Here is a 22,129-nt window from a genome sequence, read left to right as displayed (position 1 = left end):
CCAGGGAAGCCCTATTTGTCTTTTTATAATACACATCCTAACAGGTGTGAGTGATATCTCCTTGTGGCTTGATTTCCTTTTCCCTGATGCTTAGCGAGGTTGAGCAAATTTTCATATGTAGATTTACCACTTGTATGTCTTTACGGAGAAATGTCTAGTGAAGATTTTTACCCATTTTTAAAGTCAGTTATTTGCCTGCTGTTTTTCTGAAATTGACTTGTAGTAGTATCTTATATATTCTGGATATTAGTCTCTCATTCAGATACAAGGTTTACACATATTTCCTCCCATCCTATAGGTTGCCTTTTCATTCTGTTGATTGTTGAAGAGACTATCATCTCTTCACTTGGTAATCATAGAACCTTGGCCAAGATCAGTTGGCGATATATATGTGCGTTTATTTGGGATCTCTCTATTATATTTCATTGGTCAATCTCACTGTCTTGATGCCAGTAGCAGACTGTGTTGACTACTGTGGCATTGTTATGTGTTTTGAGTTCAGGAAGTGTTAATCTCCATCATTGCTCTTTGCTCTCAATATTGTTTTATTTACTTGGGGAGGTTCCATATGTATTTTAGGATTCTGTCCATTTCTATAATAATGACATTGAATTTTGTGGGTTGTTGCGATATATGTGTACATCACTTTATGTAGTATAGAAATGCCAACAGTGTTTAATAATCCAGTCTATGAATATGGTATGTCATTCCAATTACTTGTCTCTTCTTTAATTTTTTTCAGCAATGTCCTGTAGTTTTCAGTAGACAAATTATTTACCTCCTACGGGGTCTTTTTCACTGCCTTCCTCAGGTCTTCTAGAGTCAGGATTGAGAAGGATGGACTCATGGAGAGATTGAAATCCCTCCCTCCCCCTGCACCTACTCTCTGATTATGTCTAATACAGGTGTAGTGGGCCATGCCCTTCACCTCTGTCTACAAGTGGGCCCCTGGCTGGGAATTCCTCTTGGATGTGAGTGTTGACTGTACTATTTCAGTGTCCACACGGACTCTCCCAGTGTCTGTCTTGTGTTCAAGAGCCCGAGATATACCTCCATACGAATGATCAGATCAGGCCATCAAATTTTATGCAGTAAAGAACAACCATGGGAAGGGTGGCTGGTTGCCTCTTTCTCATCTTTGGATTTCTTAGAACTGAGCTTTCCAGTGTGGTTGCCACTAACCAAATGTGTCTATTTATAATTAATTTAGTTCCAACAAGACTTAACTCATTCTATTAAAAAATGCAAAAAACACACAATTGCTTGGTCACACTAGCCATGTATGAAGTGTGTCTATAACATCTGGAATTTCAGGTTGGTAAGGTTGACGGTGAAAGCTATAAATGGGTGTATAGAAGTAAGGGGTCGAAAGGTGATTATCTCAGTACCTCCTCCTCATTTGAAATTTTCAACTGTGATCAATATCTTATTGAAGGACTCTGTCTGCACAGAGCACAGGGGAGGTCTGAGAACCTGGAGGGAAGACCAGTGTGATGCTCTGTGAGCCAACCAGTCGAGTAGGAGAAATGGGTGGGTCAACTTGTATAATAATTTTATGCTCATGTTGTGTTTGTACAGAATGGATCATGGAGAGCATATATAGCAGTGATGCTGATGACGATTCACATAGCGAACAACTCTCAGGTAGGATCTAAAGGGAGACAATTCCTAGAACACTTTGGTTCCACGCGGTTCTTTAGAAACTAAGGAAGGTGAATATGAAATCAGGAAGAAGAGGGAAATATGTGAAGAATTCTGATTTGCTCTTTCCAAATTTTAATGATATAATAGAGTTATTGTGTCCATGTCCTTTGACTGTACTGTGCTTATAGTCATCTTTTCTTGCTTTGCCATTCACAAATTTTCTTTTTCACAAGACTACTCTTTCATTGCTTTTTCTCTGCCAAAGATGCAAGGTTCGTTTCTGTTTGGTACCTGGAGGGTATTTTGCACCAGGGATTTTGGTTTCCTTTTTACATTCACGTATAATGGCCATATCCTAGTGGGAACAAAACTCTCATAGTCACTTGACACTGTAGAAAAAGTTCTTATAGTGAGTGTCAGGTGGTGGATGAGAGTTCAACTCTCTCCCTCTACACTTTCAGGACATGTAGCTTCATGTTACTTTTGTCCTCACTGTTTATTCCTCATGGAAAGCGCGCTCCCAGAGGTGGATGAGTCACAGAACACATGCTTTGGGATCACTGCATGTGCTCAGTCTCCTCATTTCAGCCTCAGCACCTCCCAAGCCTGATGTGCTGAGATGCTTCCATTTGAGAGGGCTCCATGTCCAGCTGCCCCTAAAGACCCTTCATGGCCAGTAGGAATTGTAGAAGACTGTGTGAAGGGGCTGCTGGGCTCGCTTCACACACTGGCTCTCACAGCCCTGCTAACCTGGTCTCCTGGAATTCACCAGGCCCAGGACAGAGACTCAGGGCAGCACGACCCAGGGTCACTGCTCTTCTTACAACCCAAGCTCCATCCGGCCAGCCCTGCCCCTGCTCCCCACACTCCAGTCCTGCCTGCCCTCCGACGTTTCCTCAGGCCTGCCTTGGTCTTATCCTTCCCAGTTCTTCCAAGGCTGGGGTAAACCCTGGCAGGTGCTGTGAGTTTATGAGGCTTACCCTGCTGTAGAACTTTTGTTTCAGTATTCCAGATTAAGGGAATTGGTTCAAATTACTTTTAACTCTAATATTGCTTTCATCCTCTCTAAGGGGCTAAGAGACTTACGGAGTTGTTTTGAAGTACCTAAGGTTAGCTGAGGCACAGGACACTTGCTTCTTTTGTGAAGTTCGTTGCATATCTAGGCTATTGTGGAGAATGCTGCAATGAACCTAAGTTCATCTCATTGTGATACTGATTTAATTTCCTTTGGCTATATACCCAGAACTGTGATTGCTGAATCATATGATATTTCTGTTTATAATTTTATAAGGAACCCCCATACTCTTTTTCATAATAGCGGCACCATTTTACCTTCCCACCAGCAGTGTACAAAGTTTCCAATTCCCCACATCTTGGCCTTAAACTGTTAATTTTTTTCTTTATAATACACAGCCTAACAGGTGTGAGGTGTTCATTTGCATTGCCCTGATGATTAGTGAGGTTGAGAACATTTTCCTATATTTGTTAGCCATTTGTATGTCTTTTTCAGGAAATGTCTTATTTAAGTCTTTGCATATTTCTTAACCCATTTATTTACCGTTTTTAATTTTTAACTTAGTTTGCATTTGAGTTGTAGTGTTTTTCTTACATGTTTTGGACATTAACTCCTTTTCTGATATATGTTTGTAATCTTTCTGTAAGTTATATTATCATCCTATTGACTGTTGAGAAAACTATACTTTCCCTATTTGTTGTCTAAGAAGCTTGGTGAATTTCATTTGGCCATGTATCTATGAGTTTTCTTGGGGTTTATTTATTCTGGTCTTTAGGCCTATGTATCTGTTTCTATGTCAGTACCATACAGTTTTGATTCCTGTGGCTTTGTAATGTGTTTTGAAGACAGGAAGTGAGAAGCCTCCATCTATGTTCTTTGTTCTCAGGATTGTTTTGTCTGTTTGGACTCCTTAGTGTTTCCATATATATTTTAGGATCTTTTTTTTTTCTATTTCTTTGAAAATGACATTGGGATTTTGATATGTATTACAATGAATTTATACTTACCTTTCGGTAGTGTAGAAATGTCAACAATAATAATTCTCCAGTCTATGAATATGATATGCTATTTCAATAATTTGTTCCTTGTTAAATTCTTTCAGCAGTGGTTTGTAGTTTTCAGTGTACAGGCCATTTACCTTCTAAGGGCATTTTGTCCCTTCCTTCCCTGGATTTTTCAGAGGCAGGAGTGAGAAGGATGACCTCATGAAGTGAGTGAATGTCCCTCCCTCCCTTCTGCACCTGCTCACTGATCATGTCTAGCACAGGTGCACTTGGCCATGCTCATTACCTCTCTCCCCAAGTGGAACACCTGTCGGGAATTCCTCTAGGATCTGGGTGTTGACATTACTGTTTCAGTGTCCCCAAGGTCTCATGAGTGCCTGGCAAGTGTGCATGAGCCTAGGAAACACCTACAAATGAATCATCAAATCTAGCCAGCAAACTGCCGTGCAGAAGGTGTTGGGCTGCACCTCTCACACCTGCAAGCCCTGTACATGCTCAGCCTCAGGGCTAAGAAAAGAGCCTTGAGTCAGGGACAGAGACATTCATGGTTTAATAGATGGGAGATCTTTCACGTCAGAAGCAATGTAGTGCTGGAGAGACATCCCACTGTAGATAGCCGATGGCAGGCAGAACGCAGCAGCAGCAGTAGCAGCATGCTTCTCTCTGGGCGGAATAGGCAGGCTACCAGTTAAAGGGGGAGTTGACAGCAGATGGGCTCATCGGTTACCAGGGAAACCAGCAGAGGGACGCATCCCTCTTACCCCTTGGGCTACGTACTTCACGGGGCAGAGGTTTTCCTTTGGTAAACCATCAGCAAACAGCCATCTTGAATGGGTATATATATATATATGGAGAGAGACAGAGAGAGGAATGTGTATTATAGTGTGGTAGCCACTAGCTAGATGTGCATGCTATAATTTATTCAATTCAATTAATGATTAACTCATTGTATTAAAATAGAACAAATAAAATATCCAATTACTCAGTCACATTAGTCACATTTGAAATGTATCCATAAGACTTGTAAATTCATGTTCGTGTTTCTACAGAATCGACTCTGGATAGCATTTGTGGCCGTGATAAGGAAAAGGATACAGGTAGGAACAACACTTAGGTAGGATCTAATGGCAGAAGGTTCCTGGAACTTTACGGTTATATCTCCTGCTTTGGGGACTGAGGAAGGTGGATATGAAATCAGAAAGAAGAATAAAATATGTGTAGAGTTCTGACTCGTTTTTTTCATATTTTAATGATACAATAGAAAGCAATTGTGTCCTTAGACGTGACTGTGCTCTATAATCACCTTTTCTTGATTTGCTCATCAAAAATGATGTTTTGCACAGGAGCTGCTCTTTCTTGTGCATGTCACTGCCTAATATGGAAGTTTGTTTTCTGGTTAGCACATCTAGGGTATTGTGCACAGGAGACTTTGTTTTCTTTTGCATATTGACCTATGATGGACAGAACCTGTGGGTCAAAACTCTCATGGGCCCTTGAAACTTGAGACCAAGTTCTTCTAGAAAGGGTGAGGTGGTGGATGAGAAGTGAACTGTCTCCCTCTGCACTTTCAGGACTTGTGGCTTCACCTCATGTTTTGTCCTCACTGTTTGTTCCTCTTGTAAAGGACAGTCCCAGAGATGGATGAGTCACAGAACACATGCTCTGGGATCACTGTATGTGCTCAGTCTCCTTGAGATCATCTCAGCCTCTCCATTTCCCCAAGGCTGGTGTGCTGACATGCTTCCATTTGAGAGGGGTCCACATCCAGCTGCCCCTAAAGACCCTTCATGGCCGGCAGGAATTGTAGAGGGCTGTGTGAAGGGGCTGCTGGGCTATTTCACACACTTTCTTTCACCGCCCTGCTGACCTGGTCTCCTGGGGTTGACCAGGCCCCGGACAGAGACTCAGGGCAGCAGGACCCAGGGTCACTGCCCTTCTTACAACCCACTGCTCCTTCCAGACAGCCCTGCCCTTGCTCCCCACACCCCAGTTCTGCCTACCCTCTGACCTTTCCTCAGGCCTGCCTTGGTCTTATCCTTCCCAGTTCTTCCAAGGCTGGGGTAAACCATGGCAGGTGCTGTTTGTTTATGAGGCTTCCTCCGCTGTAGAATTTTGTTTCAGGATTCCAGAATAAGGGAATTGGGACAAGTTACTTTTAACTCTAATATTGCTTTCATCCTCTCTAAGGGGCTAAGAGACTTAGGGAGTTGTTTTGAAGTACCTAAGGTTAGCTGAGGCACAGGACCCTTACTTGTTTTGTGAAGTTGGTTGCATGTTCTTCCCTCAACAAAGCTGTTGCCCAGAGTTGGTTAATATACCTTTTCCTCAGAAGGACATGGTGCAGAGATAAATGTTCTCAGCTCTTGAACTCCTAGGTGGAAAAGCCAAACTGAGAACCCAGGGGTGGTTCCCAGTATGGATGCTCTGGATCCCTGACCTGCACTTACCACTCAGCCAAGGGTTCCTCAGTCATGGAGCAATGGAGTCCCTGCATCCGTATCCTTGGCTGGAAGTCCTAGCATCTCCAAAGGTCCAGACCTTGCCCATCAGGTGGCCTTAATGATCACAGAATCCAGGGCAGCTATGGGTGGACTTATCAGTTGACTTTGGCACAGTCATTAATGTGAAATTCACCACAAGACCTGCATTCTCCTGGTCAGCTCCCAGCTTCTGAGAGGTGTGAGACCCCATGTATACAGTACAGGTCATATCTGTCAGTGCTGGTGTGATTGCTTAAACAAGGCCAAAAGCAGATAAGAATCAGAGAGCTATTTATTGTATTGGATAACATTACCATAAGCCATAGCATTGGTCAATTCCTGTAGCCCACACCCAAGGACTCAAAGTGGAACCTGACTGTTAGCCTGTACACTTCTCCTGCACAGCTCGGTTAGAGACAGGCTGTGCTCAGTCTGGGCTCCCTCTTCATAACGAAGTGTCCCACTTATGGAACAGCTCCCTAGAGTATGGACAGCCCCTGACTCAGTGGGCATACATACATTGTATAGAAAACAAAGACTTGGAGAAAAATATGATACGATTGATAGTGGCTATATCTAAATGGTAGGATTTCAGTTTTGTCAAATCTTGTGTATTTGATTTTCTTTAAGACAAGTGATTAGTGAATAAATATAGCATATTTTGTCTAGGATTCAATTCAGTCCTTTAATAGAGGTTGCTGTTAACCAAGTTTAGAATATCATACAACAGAAGTCATGATAAATGCAGTTGCTGGAATTGTGGATGCTGGAGAAAGAGTGATCTGGGAAAAATCAAGAGACAGTGGCAATTTAGCAGAAGCTCAAAAGAGGCAGGATGGGTCATGGGTCTGTGTCATTGAAACAGAGCATGCATTTTAGTGTTTACCATTTTTTAGATCGACCCTTCCCTTCTGATGAGGCTCCCCTTAGCTAGAAAGCCAAAGGTCTGTTTTCATTTCCTTCCTCTTGTCCTTTACCTTCCTTCGTCCCCCAAAGAGGATGGCCCAACACCAGCTCAGCCCACACTTACTAACCTCCCACATCCATACACACCACCCCATGTCCTTATCGAGAAGAAAGCCCCTGAGTAATTGCTGAGCAGCATCACCAGTGTCCTGACAGTTACTCTGTGTCCCTCCAGCTCTCCCTGATGATGTGGCGGTTGACATGCACCGTGATAGGATAGAAGAAAAGCCTCCGGGGATCATCAAGGTAAGCTGGATTTTTTCTGGTCTGAGATAGAAATATTGCTTTATTTCTCTTTCAATAGATTTAAGTTATGAATATTTGAGGGTATTCCTTCCAGATACATACAATTCCCTTGGTTGGGAGAATGTGGAGTGAGAGTCTATAACCAACTCATGGTGCCTGATTCCACAGGACATTACAATTGACAGCATCCATTACAGCCTGCAGAGTACGGAGCTCTCTCTCCTGGAGCGATTTTTCCTCTAGGAAAAGAATTCTGTAATTTCCCACCTAAATGAACTTGGAAGTACCATCCTCCCAGCAAAGTTCTTGGCTTTCAGCCTGAGTAGGTTTGCTCTGATAACCCTTGCTGGGTTCCCTGGACCACTGTTTCTTATCAGGTTTTCTACTGTCAACAAATGAACAAAAGACCTGAGCATCACTGTGATCTTATTCTCATAGTGTTTTCTCTTCTGTAGTTGCAGGTGGCCTTCACAGAACGTGAAAACGGTATGTATTCTGGAATCAGTCACTTGGGGAGGAAGAACTTTGAAGATGAGAAAGTGGGACATTCTTGCTGGTTTTATTGTAGAGGGCAAACTGATTCCAAATTTGTGCTGGGAATGAGAGTAGGGGACCTGGTGATAGAAAGAGATTTACAAGTAATGTGACCAATGACTATAGTCCCAGGAAGAAGCTGTATTACGGTTAGGTGGTGTAAGTTTTTGTGCATGAGACACGGTGTGTCTGTATGTGAAATGACTGGTATAATTCTGTGTGTATGTGAACATTTTGTGTTGTGTTTCCCTTGATTTATGTTCCCATAAACATCACTGTTACTGGTTCCAACTTTCTTAAAAATATTCCCATCAACTCTGCATCATGAATGAGTATGGATATAAAAGTAAATAAACTGTACACTTTCAGGGTGTGCATTGATTTTATACCGAGAGAGCCTCATTTCACCTGGAAAACAAATCCTATCACCACCCAGGCAAATGTTTACTGGATTCTTTTTTTTTTTCTTTTGGCTGTGTTGTGTCTTCGTTGCACTGCGTGGGCTTCTCATTTCGGTGGCTACTGTTGTTCCAGACCACGGGCTCTAGGTGCATGGGCTTCAAAAGTTGTGTCACGTGGGCTCAGTAGTTGTGATTTTCAGGGTCTAGAGCACAAGCTTAGTAGTTGTGGTGCACGGGTTTAGTTGCTACATGGCTGGATTCTTAGTGAAGAAAACTGGGTTTCAGCAGGCCTACTACTGGGCCAATTACAACTTCATTTAATAAGAAATCTCATCTCTTAGTACGTCTCATAGCATTCTGAATGGTTATGATACATCTCTCTGCCACTTCCCTCATTCTAACTGTTTCCTATTAGAGCCTCGGGATGAGTCCTCCCCCCTTACCTGAAGAAGCTAGTGCTAGGCAGGCCTCCTTCTTTTTGCAGGGAGCCCATGCTTGTACCGACATGCCACACCCAGTTCTGGAGGAATCCGAGAAAGAAGGAGCCTCCAGGAGTAGATGGAGGAAATTCACTCCACCTTTCTCCTTTGAGGCTAATCTTCACTATCGGATTCTGTGCTAAGGAAACGAAATGTCCTTCTCCTGTGGAAAGTCTGTCTTCCATCACTTGTGCCGGCCGTGTTTCTGTGTGCTGGGCAAGAAACACTGCATACAGTGAAGACAGAACCAAGAGATCTACCCCAGGGATTGAGCTCTGGGTGGGCACTGGCTCCCCTCCCAGGAGGGCGGACAGGAGGTTGTGCTTTGCAAGGTGGGACAGAGAAATCAAGCAGTGTGACAAGAGGATCTCCACTCATGTTGCTGTGCAAACTGCCAGATGATGTAGGTTGTTGGTATTTTCTGAAGGCTTTTGCAAGGAAGTCTGGGATTAAGTCAATTAAAACATGGAAAGTTATTCTTAAAAAATTTTTTTCGATAGTGAGTCCTTTGAGAAATACATACTTTAATAGAATATGATTGCCTTATATGTGTCAATATTTTCCCCACCAAAGGAAAAACTGAAAATGCTTGATTGTAAAATGTCACTTGTTTCACCAAGAGACTGTCTATGAGTAAAGTTGTTCTAGAAATCCTCAATCCCTAGGTCGTAGTTTGCTGATGGTGCTGAGGGGAACCCTGGTGTGCGATTCAGTGCCTGCTACTCACAGGGAGGCTCTTAAGAACTCAGAGACCCGCCCAGTGGACCCCACGTGTGAGGACAGGATTGGCGCCTCGGGCTGGACTTGAAGAGGGAAATGCTTTAGAGAAGTGGAAGGAGATACATTAAGGACACCTGAGTCATGGGGAGTCAGGTGTGGTTGGTTTAGAGATCAAGGAAAAGTGTACACCTGAGCACAGCCTGGGCCACACTTAGGATGCTATTGGCCCTTCTGCTTGAATGGGGAAGGGAAAGGACAGCCCCCTCTTGCTGGAGTGAACTCTGGAGAGATGTCTTCTTTAAAGCCTGGGGAGAGGAGCTTCTCTCCCATTATCTCCTGATACCTGTGTATATTCGAGACCCTTCCTGCTTCCTTCTTTCCCTCTGTTGACTCCCTTTCCTTATTTTTCTTCTTTTTTCCCCTTTTTTCACTTTGTATTTATTTTACATATGTGTATTTTATTATTGTAAAAGGACACATACGATGAAATCCAACTTCTTAACAAGTTTTGAAATGTCCAGGCAGTCCTGTTGACTACATGTACCTTGTTGTACAGCATGTGTCTAGAACTTTTCCATTTTGAAATAACACATTCTAACCATTGAACAGAGACTCCCCATGTCAACCTCCTGCCAGCTCTTGGAACCACCCTTCTACCCTCTGCTTCTAGGAGTTTTCTTTCAGTTTTTGACCTTATGTGACTGGCTTATATCGCTCTTACAAATGTCCTCCAAGTTCTTTCGTGTTGCTGCAAATGGCAGGATTTCCTTCTTTTTCATAGACTGAATGACATTCCACTGTATGTATACACAACATTTTCTTTATTAATTCATCTTCCCATGGACACTAGGCAGTTTTCCTATGTTGTGTATTGTGTATAATGCTGCCATGGACATGAGATTGTAGATATCTCTTGGACATTCTTGTTTTATCTCCTTTGTATATAAACCTAAATGAGTGATTGCTGGATTTTATGAGAGTTCTCTTAATAATTTTTAGGGGACCTCCATTCTGTTTTCCATAATGGCTACACCATTTTACATTACTACATGGTACAAAACAGGGTACAGAAGTTCCACTTCTTCACATCTTTCCCAGCATCCATTAATTTTCTTTCTTTTTTTTTTTTTTTTTTTCTTTTGCCGTACATGTGTCTCTCATTGTTGTGGGCTCTCCCGTTGTGGAGCTCAGGCTCCAAACACACAGGCTCAGCGGCCATGGCTCATGGGACAAGCTGCTCAGCGGCATGTGGGATCCTCCCAGACCTGGGCACGAACATGTGTCCCCTGCATCGGTGGGGGAATCTCAACCACTGTGCCACCAGGGAAGCCCTAATTATCTTTTTATAATACACATCCTAACAGGTGTGAGTGATATCTCCTTGTGGCTTGATTTCCATTTCCGTGATGCTTAGCGAGGTTGAGCAAATTTTCATATGTAGATTGACCACTTGTATGTCTTTATGGAGAAATGTCTAGTGAAGCTTTTTACCCATTTTTAAACTCAGTTATTTGCCCGCTGTTTTTCTGAAATTGACTTGTAGTAGTTTCTTATATATTCTGGATATTGGTCTCTTATTCAGATACAAGGTTTACACATTTTTCCTCCCATCCTATAGGTTGCCTTTTCATTCTGTTGATTGTTGAAGAGACTATCCTTTCTTCACTTGGTAATCTTAGAACCTTGGCAAAGATCAGTTGGCCATATATATGTGCGTTTATTTGGGGTCTCTCTATTATATTTCATTGGTCAATCTCACTGTCTTGATGCCAGTAGCAGACTGTTTTGACTACTCTGGCATTGTTATGTGTTTTGAGTTCAAGAGGTGTTAATCTCCATCATTGCTCTTTGCTCTCAAGATTCTTTTATCTACTTGGGGGTTTCCATATGTATTTTAGGATTCTGTCCACTTCTATAATAATGACATGGAATTTTGTGGGTTGTTGTGATATATGTGTACATCCCTTTATGTAGTATAGAAATTCCAACAGTATTTAATACTCCAGTCTATGAACATGGTATGTCATTCCAATTACTTGTCTCTTCCTTAATTTTTTTCAGTAATATCCTGTAGTTTTCAGTATACAAATTTTTCACCTCCTACGGGGCCTTTTCCACTGCCTTCCTCAGGTCTTCTAAAGTCAGGATTGAGAAGGATGGACTCATGGAGAGAGTGAAATCCCTCCCTCCCCCTGCACGTACTCTCTGGTTATATCTAATACAGGTGTACTGGGCCATGCCCTTCACCTCTGTCTACAAGTGGGCCCCTTGCTGGGAATTCCTCTTGGATCTGAGTGTTGACTGTACTATTTTAGTGTCCCCCAGGATTCTCCCAATGCCTGGCGTGGGTCCAAGAACCCAAGATATACCTCCATACGTATGATCAGGCCAGGCCATCAAATTTTCTGCAGTAAAGAATAACCATGGGAAGGGTGGCTGGTTGCCTCTTTCTCATCTTTGGATTTCTTAGAGCTGAGCTTTCCAGTGTGGTAGCCACTAACCAAATGTGTCTATTTATAATTAATTTAGTTCAAACAAGACTTAACTCATTCTATTAAAAAACGCAAAAAACACACAATTCCTTGGTCACACTAGCCATGTATGAAGTGTGTCTGTACCATCTGGAATTTCAGGTTGGTAAGGTTGACGGTGAAAGCTATAAATGGGTTTATAGAAGTGAGGGGTCGAAAGGTGATTTTCTCAGCATCTCTCCCTCATTTGAAATTTTCAACTGTGATCAATATCTTATTGAAGGACTCTGTCTGCACAGAGCACAGGGGAGGTCTGAGAACCTGGAGGGAAGACCAGGGTGATGCCTTGTGAGCCAGCAAGTCGAGTAGGAGAAATGGGTGGGTCAACTTGTATAATAACTTTATGCTCATGGTTGTGTTTGTACAGAATGGATCTTGGAGAGCATACATAGCACTGATGCTGATGACGATTCACATAGCGAACAACTCTCAGGTAGGATCTAAAGGGAGACAATTCCTAGAACACTAGGGTTCCACCCGGTTCTTTAGAAACTAAGGAAGGTGAATATGAAATCAGGAAGAAGGAAATATGTGTAGGATTCTGATTTGCTCTTTCCAAATTTTAATGATATAATAGAGTTATTGTGTCCATGTCCTTTGACTGTACTGTGCTTATAGTCATCTTTTCTTGCTTTGCCATTCAGAAATTTTCTTTCTCACAAGACTACTCTTTCATTGCTTTTTCACTGCCAAAAATGAAAGGTTCGTTTCTGTTTTGTACCTGCAGAGTATTTTGCACCAGGATTTTGGTTTCCTTTTTACATTCACGTATGATGGCCATATCCTAGTGGGAACAAAACTCTCATAGTCACTTGACACTAGAGAACAATTTCTTACAGTGAGTGTCAGGTGGTGGATGAGACTTGAACTCTCTCCGTCAACACTTTCAGGACTTGTAGCTTCATGTTACTTTTGTCCTCACTGTTTATTCCTCATGGAAAGCGCTCTCCCAGAGGTGTATGAGTCACAGAACACATACTTTGGGATCAATGCATGTGCTCAGTCTCCTCATTTCAGCCTCAGCACCTCCCAACGCTGATGTGCAGACATGCTTCCATTTGAGAGGGCTCCACGTCCAGCTGATCCTAAAGACCCTTCATGCCTGGCAGGAATTCTAGAGGACTCTGTGAAGTGGCTGCTGGGCTCGCTTCACACACTGGCTCTCACAGACCTGCTAACCTGGTCTCCTGGAATTCACCAGGCCCAGGAAAGAGACTCAGGCAGCAGGACCCAGGGTCACTGCTCTTCTTACAACACACTGCTCCATCCGGACAGCCCTGCCCCTGCTCCCCACACCCCAGTCCTGCCTACCCACTCACCTTACCTCAGGCCTGCCTTGGTCTTATCCTTCCCAGTTCTTCCAAGTCTGGGGTAAACCCTGGCAGGTGCTGTGTGTTTATGAGGCTTCCCCTGCTGTAGAACTTTTCTTTCAGTATTCCACACTAAGGGAATTGGGACAAGTTACTTTTAACACTAATATTGCTTTAATCCTCTCTAAGGGGCTAAGAGACTTACAGAGTTGTTTTGAAGTATCTAAGGTTAGCTCAGGCACAGGACCCTTACTTGTTTTGTGAAGTTGGTTGCATATCTAGGCTATTGTGGAGAATGCTGCAATGAACCTAAGTTCATCTCATTGTGATACTGATTTAATTTCCTTTGGATATATACCCAGAACTGTAATTGCTGAATCATATGATATTTCTGTTTATAAATTTATAAGGAACCCCCGTACTCTTTTTCATAAGAGCTGCACCATTTTACATTCACACCAGCAGTGTACAAAGTTTCCAATTCCCTACATCTTAGCCTTAAGCTGTTAATTTTTTTCTTTATAATACACAGCCTAGCAAGTGTGAGGTGTTCATTTGCATTGCCCTGATGATTAGTGACGTTGTGAAATTTTTCCTATATTTGTTAGCCATTTGTATGTCTTTTTCAGGAAATATCTTATTTAAGTCTTTGCACATTTCTTAACCCATTTATTTACCCTTTTTAATTTTTTAACTTAGTTTTCATTTGATTTGTATTGTTTTTCTTATATGTTTTGGACATTTGCTCCTTTTCTATTATATGTTTATAATCTTTCTGTAAGTTATATTTTCATCCTATTGACTGTTGAAAAAACTATACTTTCCCTATTTGTTGTCTTAGAAGCTTGGTGAATTTCATTTGGCCATGTATCTATGAGTTTTCCTGGTGGTTATTTATTCTGGTCTTTAGGCCTATGTATCTGTTTCTATGTCCGTACTGTACAGTTTTGATTCCTGTGGCTTTGTAATGTGTTTTGATGTCAGGAAGTGGGAAGCCTCCATCTATGTTCTTTGGTCTCAGGATTGTTTTGTCTGTTTGGAGTCCTTAGTGATTCCATATGTATTTTAGGATCTTTTTTTTTTCTATTTCTTTGAAAATGACATTGGGATTTTGATAGGTATTACAATGAATTTATATTTACCTTTGGGTAGTGTAGAAATGTCAACTATAATAAGTCTCCAGTCTATTAATATGATATGTCGTTTCAATGATTTGTTCCTTGTTTAATTCTTTCAGCAGTGGTTTGTAGTTTTCAGTGTACAGGCCATTTACCTTCTGAGGGCATTTTGTCCCTTCCTTTCCTGGATTTTTCAGAGGCAGTGGTGAGAAGGATGGCCTCATGAAGTGAGTGAATGTCCCTCCCTCCCTTCTGCACCTGCTCGCTGATTATGTCTAGCACAGGTGCACTGGGCCATGCTCATTACCTCTCCCCTCAAGTGGAACACCTGTCGGGAATTCCTCTAGGATCTGGGTGTTGACATAACTGTTTCAGTGTCCCCAGGGTCTCATGAGTGCCTGGCAGGTATGCATGAGCCTAGGAAACACCTACAAATGAATCATCAAATCTGGCCAGCAAACTGCCTTGCAGAAGGTGTTGGGCTGCACCTCTCACGCCTGCAAGCCCTGTACTTGCTCAGCCTCAGGGCTAAGGAAAGAGCCCGGAGTCAGGGACAGAGACATTCATGGTTTAATAAATGGGAGATCTTTCACGTCAGAAGCAAAGTGGTCCTGGAGAGACATCCCACTGTAGATAGCCGATGGCAGGCAGAACGCAGCAGCAGCAGTAGCAGCATGCTTCTCTCTGGGCGGAATAGGCAGGCTACCAGTTAAAGGGGGAGTTGACAGCAGATGGGCTCATCGGTTACCAGGGAAACCAGCAGAGGGACGCATCCCTCTTACCCCTTGGGCTAAGTACTTCACGGGGCAGAGGTTTTACCTTCGTTAAACCATCAGCAAATAGTCATCTTTAATTGATACAACATACAGAAATGAATAAACAGGGGAGTGGTGGCAACATTCTCCATATATTATATATATATATATACATATATATGGAGAGAGAGAGAGAGAGGGATGTGTATTACAGTGTGGTAGCCACTAGCTAGTTGTGCCTGTTATAATTTATTTAATTCAATCAATGATTATCTTAGTGTATTAAAATAAAACAAAATAAAATATCCAATTACTCAGTCACATTAGTCACATTTTAAATGTATCCATAAGACTGGTAAATTCATGTTCGTGTTTCTACAGAATCGACTTTGGATAGAATTTGTGGCCGTGATAAGGAAAACGATACAGGTAGGAACAACACTTATGTAGGATCTAATGGCAGAGGGTTCCTGGAACTTTAGGGTTATATCTCCTGCTTTGGAGACTGAGGAAGGTGGATATGAAATCAGAAAGAAGAATGAAATATGTGTAGAGTTCTGACTTGTTTTTTTCACATTTTAATGATACAACAGAGAGAAATTGTGTCCTTAGACGTGACTGTGCTCTATAATCACCTTTTCTTGATTTGCTCATCAAAACTGATCTTTTGCACATGAGCTGCTCTTTCTTGTGCTTGTCACTGCCTAATATGGAAGTTTGTTTTCTGGTTAGCACATCTAGGATATTGTGCACAGGAGAGTTTGTTTTCTTTTGCATATTGACCTATGATGGACAGAACCTGTGGGTCAAAACTCTCATGGGCCCTTGAAACTTGAGACCAAGTTCTTCTAGAAAGGGTGAGGTGGTGGATGAGAAGTGAACTGTCTCCCTCTGCACTTTCAGGACTTGTGGCTTCACCTCATGTTTTGTCCTCACTGTTTTTTCCTCTTGTAAAGGACAGTCCCAGAGATGGATGAGTCACAGAACACGTCCTCTGGGATCACTGCATGTGCTCAGTCTCCTTGACCTCATCTCAGCCTCTGCACTTCCCCAAGGCTGATGTGCTGACATGCTTCCATTTGAGAGGGGTCCACGTCCAGCTGCCCCTAGAGACCCTCAATGGGCGGCAGAAATTCTAGAGCGCTGTGTGAAGGGGCTGCTGGGCATCTTGACACACTTGCTTTCACAGCCCTGCTGACCTGGTCTCCTGGAGTTGACCAGGCCCAGGACAGAGACTCAGGGCAGCACGACGCAGGGTCACTGCTCTCCTTACAACACATTTCTCCGTCCAGACAGCCCTGCCCCTGCTCCCCACACCCCAGTCCTGCCTACCCTCTGACCTTTCCTCAGGCCTGCCTTGGTCTTATCCTTCCCAGTTCTTCCAAGGCTGGGGTAAAGCCTGGCCGGTGCTGTGTCTTTATGAGGATTCCCCTGCTGTAGAACTTTTGTTTCAGTATTCCAGACTAAGGGAATTGGGACAAGTTATTTATAACTCAAATATTGTTTTCATCCCCTCTAAGGGGCTAAGAGACTTACGGAGTTTTTTTGAAGTACCTAAGGTTAGCTCAGGCACAGGACCCTTACTTGTTTTCTGAACGTGGTTGCATGTTCTTCCTTCAACACAGCTGTTGCCCAGATTTGGTTAATATTTCTTTTCCTCAGAAGGAGATGGTGCAGAGATAAATGTTCTAAGATCTGGACCTCCTGAGTGGAAAACCCAATCTGAGATCCCAGTGGTGGGTCCCAATGTGGGTGGTCTGGATCCCTGACCTGCACTTACCACTCAGCCAAGGGATCCTCAGTCATGGAGCAAGGGAGTCCCTGCATCCGTATCCTTGGCTGGAAGTCCTAGCATCTCCAAAGGTCCAGACCTTGCCCATCAGGTGGCCTTAGTGGTCACAGAATCCAGGGCAGCTATGGGTGGACTTATCAGTTGACTTTGGCACAGTCATTAATGTGAAATTCACCTCAGGACCTGCATTCTCCTGGTCAGCTCCCAGATTCTGAGAGGTGTGAGACCCCATGTATACAGTACAGGTCATATCTGTCAGTGCTGGTGTCTTTGCTTAAACAAGGCCAAAAGCAGATAAGAATCAGGGAGCTATTTTATTGTATTGGATAACATTACCATAAGCCTTAGAATTGGTCAATTCCTGTAGCCCACACCCAAGGACTCAAAGTGGAACCTGACTGTTAGACTGTACACTTCTCCTGCACAGCTGGGTTAGAGACAGGCTGTGCTCAGTCTGGGCTCCTTCTTCATAACGAAGTGTCCCACTTATGGAACAGCTCCCTAGAGTATGGACAGCCGCTGACTCAGTGGGCATACTTACATTATACAGAAACCAAAGACTGGGAGAAAAATATGATACGATTGATAGTGGCTGTATCTAAAGGGTAGGACTTCAGTTTTGTCAAATCGTGTGTATTTGATTTTCTTTAAGACAAGTGATTAGTGAATAAAATAGCATATTTTGTCTAGGATGGAATTCAGTCCTTTAAGGAGGTTGCTGTTAATCAAGTTATAAAATATTATACAACAGAAGACATGATAAATGCAGTAGCTGGCATTGTGGATGCTGGAGAAAGAGTGATCTGGGAAAAATCAAGAGACAGTGGCAATTTAGCAGAAGCTCAAAAGAGGCAGGAGGGGTCATTGGTCTCTGTCATTGAAACACAGCATTCATTTAAGTGTTTACCGTTTTTTAGATCGATCCTTCCCTTCTGATTAGGCTCCCCTTAGCTAAGAAGCCAAAGCTCTGTTTTCATTTCCTTCCTCTTGTCCTTTGCCTTCCTTCTTCCCCAAAGAGGAAGGCCCAACACCAGCTCAGCCCACACTTACTAACCTCCCACATCCATAGACACCCCCCATGTCCTCATCGAGAAGAAAGCCACTGAGTAATTCCTGAGCAGCATCACCAGTGTCCTGACAATTACTCTGTGTCCCTCCAGCTCTCCCTCAGGATGTGGCGGTTGACCTGCACCATGATAGGACAGAAGAAAAGCCTCCGTGGGTCCCCAAGGTAAGCTGGATTTTTTCTGGTCTGAGATAGAAATATTGCTTTATTTCTCTTTCAATAGAATTAAGTTATGAATATTTGAGGGTATTCCTTCCAGATATATACAACTCCCTTGGTTGGGAGAATGTGGAGTGAGAGTCTATTACCAACTCATGGTTCCTAATTCCACAGGACATTAAAATTGACAGCATCCATTACAGCCTGTAGAGTATGGATCTCTCTCTCCTGCAGCGATTTTTCCTCTAGGAAAAGAATTCTGTAATTTGCAACCTAAATGGACTTGGAAGTTCCATCCTCCCAGCAAAGTTCTTGCCTTTCTGCCTGAGTAGGTTTGCTCTGGTAACCCTTGCTGGATTCCCTGGACCACTGTTTCTTATGAGCTTTTCTACTGTCAGCAAATGAACAAAAGACCTGAGCATCACTGTGACCTTATCCTCATAGTGTTTTCTCTTCTGTATTTGCAGGTGGCCTTCCCAGAACGTGAAAACGGTATGTATTGTGGAATCAGTCACTTGGGGAGGAAGAACTTTGAAGATGAGAAAGTGGGACATTCTTGCTGGTTTTCGTGTAGAGGGCAAACTGATTCCAAATTTGTGCTGGGAATGAGAGTAGGGGTCCTGGTGATAGAAAGAGATTTACAAGTAATGTGACCAATTACTATAGTCCCAGGAAGAAGCTGTATTACGGTTAGGTGGTGTAGGTTTGTGTGCATGAGACTGGGTGTGTCTGTATGTGAAATGAGTGGGATGATTCTGTGTGTGTATGTGAACTTTTTGTGTTGTGTTTCCCTTGATTTATGTTCCCCTAAACATCACTGTTACTGGGGCCAACTTTCTAAAAAATATTCCCATCACCACTGCATCATGAATGGGTATGGATATAAAAATAAATATACTGTACACTTTCAGTGTGTGCATTGATTTTATACCAAGTGAGCCTCATTTAACCTGGAAAACAAATCCTATCACCACCCAAGCAAATGTTTACTGGATTTTTTTTCTTTTGGCTGTGTTGGCTCTTCGTTGCAGTGCGCGGGCTTCTCATTTCGGTGGCTTCTCTTGTTCCAGAGCACGGGCTCTATGTGCATGGGCTTCAATAGTTGTGGCACTTGGGCTCAGTAGTTGTGACTTGCAGGCTCTAGAGCACAGGCTTTGTAGTTGTGGTGCACGGACTTAGTTGCTCCATGGCTGGATTCTTAATGAACAAAACTGGGTTTCAGCATGCCTACTACTGGTTCAATTACAACTTCATTTAATAAGAAATCTCATCTCTTAGTAGGTCTCATAGCATTCTGAATGGTTATGATGCATCTCTCTGCCACTTCCCTCTTTCTAACTGTTTCCTATTAGAGCCTCGGGATGAGTCCTTCCCCCTTACCTGAAGCACCTAGTGCTAGGCAGGCCTCCTTCCTTTTGCAGGGAGCCCATGCTTGTACCCACATGCCACACCCAGTTCTGGAGGAGTCCGAGAAAGAAGGAGCCTCCAGGAGTAGATGGAGGAAAGTCACTCCACCTTTCTCCTTTGAGGCTAATATTCACTATCTGATTCTGTGCTAAGGAAACGAAATGTCCTTCTCCTGTGGAAAGTCTGTCTTCCATCACTTGTGCCGGCTGTGTTTCTGTGTGCTGGGCAAGGAACACTGCATAAGGTGAAGAGAAACCCCAGAGATCTACCCCACGTATTGAGCTCAGGGTAGGCACTGGCTCTCTCTGTCCTGTCCATAATCCATCATTCATCGTGGTTGTGACTCTTGGACAGTCACTTTTCTCTCTAAATTTCCACACCCTCCACCATAACATAAGGGTTACAACCCCCACTTTGCCCTCCCCTTCACCCCCAACAGGGCTAGGTGTCAGACATGATCATGGATATTCTCCATGAGCTGTAAAGCATTGTTCCCATGAAAAAGCTGAAGAGTAAACTTGAATCCCTCCTTTACTTGTTGCCGTCAAATCCATCCTCTCCTTTCAACAGCTATGAAATATCCAGCTTATTCTTGCCATCATTCAGGATTGAACACTTATAGAGCTTTTTGAAGCACCGGTCCTTTATTTTTCAAACATTTTACCTATATTCAATCATTTTTGGCCCCATGACATAATGCTAAAAGTAGGCCATATTAGCATTCCTACATCTCAGAACAGGGAACTGAGGCAAAGAGGGATCTATATATCTTTCCCAAGTACATGCTTCTTCTAAACGGGATTTGAATCCAGTCCATCAGTCATTGTCCCAATGGTTTGCTGAGTTTCTAGACATTCTCAGTTAAATAAAGATATTTGCCCACAAAACCTGTCTGTTGGGTGTTTTCACTGCATAGCAAACTGCAAGATCTTCCTAAGTCCAACTTTGATTCAGGAGGCTCTGCTGGGCAGCTGGTGAGGAAAGGGACCAAAGGATTGAACTGTAAATAAATTATTGGTAATTTCCCCATGGTCTTCTGCCAGCATGATGTCAATAGTTGTCTCTATTGTAATGCATTTCCCAGGATGCTGCTCCCAGAATGCGAGAAGAAGAAACACTCATCAGAGGTCAAGAATATCAATCCCAGGCTGGCTGAAAAAGATCCGCATCTGGCCACATTTTAGGGTGCACGCTATAAATGACCCAGCTGAAGGTACTGTGGAAAATTTTTCATTAGGTTCTCTCAAGAGTAATTATTCTAGTTTATTCAGTGCCTCATATTTAAGAAATAGCTATGAAATATTAAGCAGTATTCTTCTTTTATTCCATGTGTTCAAATTGAAACTTACTAAGCCAGCTGGTACTGTTTTAACCATGGAAGTAAACATACATTTAAAATTCAAAATTTGGTTCATGTTTAAGAGGGAAGATGGTCTCTAGTTATGGTTTAGACATTAGCTGATTTTTGAACGTTAGCAACAACACATCCCTCCCTGAAACCATGTTTTGAGATTTCTTTAAATTATTAGACATTATTTAGAACAGGATTATACTGACATAAAAGTTGTACATCCATACAGAAAATTCCTGTATCCTATCACTCCAGTTTCAGCTATTAATAATATATAGCATAGGTGAAGTACATTTGTTACAATTAGTGAAACAATGTAAGTATATTTTTACTAATTAAAAGTCCAGGGCCTCCCTGGTGGCGCAGTGGTTGAGAGTCCGCCTGCCGATGCAGGGGATACGGGTTCGTGCCCCGGTCTGGGAGGATCCCATATGCCGCGGAGCGGCTGGGCCCATGAGCCATGGCCTCTGGGCCTGCGCGTCCGGAGCCTGTGCTCCGCAACGGGAGAGGCCACAACAGTGAGAGGCCCGCATACCGCAAAAAGAAAAAAAAAAAAAAAAAAAAAAAAAAAAAAAAAAAAAAGTCCATAGTTCACCTAAGAGTCACACCTTGTGTTGTTATATTCAATGATATTTGAAATATGTACAGTATTATTTGTCACCATTATGGTGCCATAGAGAAATGCGTACACTAATGTTCATAGTAGCATTATTCTTAGTAGCCAATAGATAGAAACAATCCAAAGTCCATGAGGTGATGAATGGATAAATAAAATGTGATATCTACACAGAATGGAATAATTTTCAACCATAAAAAGGAATTACAGTTTGACTTATTCTACAAAATGAATGATCCAAATAATATAAAAATTATATTATTGTTAGTGAAATAAGGCAGGCGCAGAAAGACAAATATTATATGATTCCACTTGTATGAGGTACCTAGTGTAGGCAAACTCACAGACACCGGAAGTAGAAATGACCAAGGTCAGGAGGCAGGAGTAAGGTGGATTATGATTTAATGGGTACAGAGGTTACGTTGAAATGATGCAAAAGATTAAGATGTAGATTGTGTTGATGGGTACACAGCATTGTGAAAGTTAGAAATGCTAGTGAACTGTATACTTCAAAATTAGGAAAAGCATAAATATG

This window comes from Mesoplodon bidens, assembly GCF_964165515.1.
Source record: "Mesoplodon bidens genome assembly, contig: HAP1_SCAFFOLD_954, whole genome shotgun sequence".
Taxonomy (NCBI): domain Eukaryota; kingdom Metazoa; phylum Chordata; class Mammalia; order Artiodactyla; family Ziphiidae; genus Mesoplodon; species Mesoplodon bidens.
The sequence above is the reverse complement of the archived record's forward strand: the minus strand, read 5'-3'. Positions refer to the sequence as shown.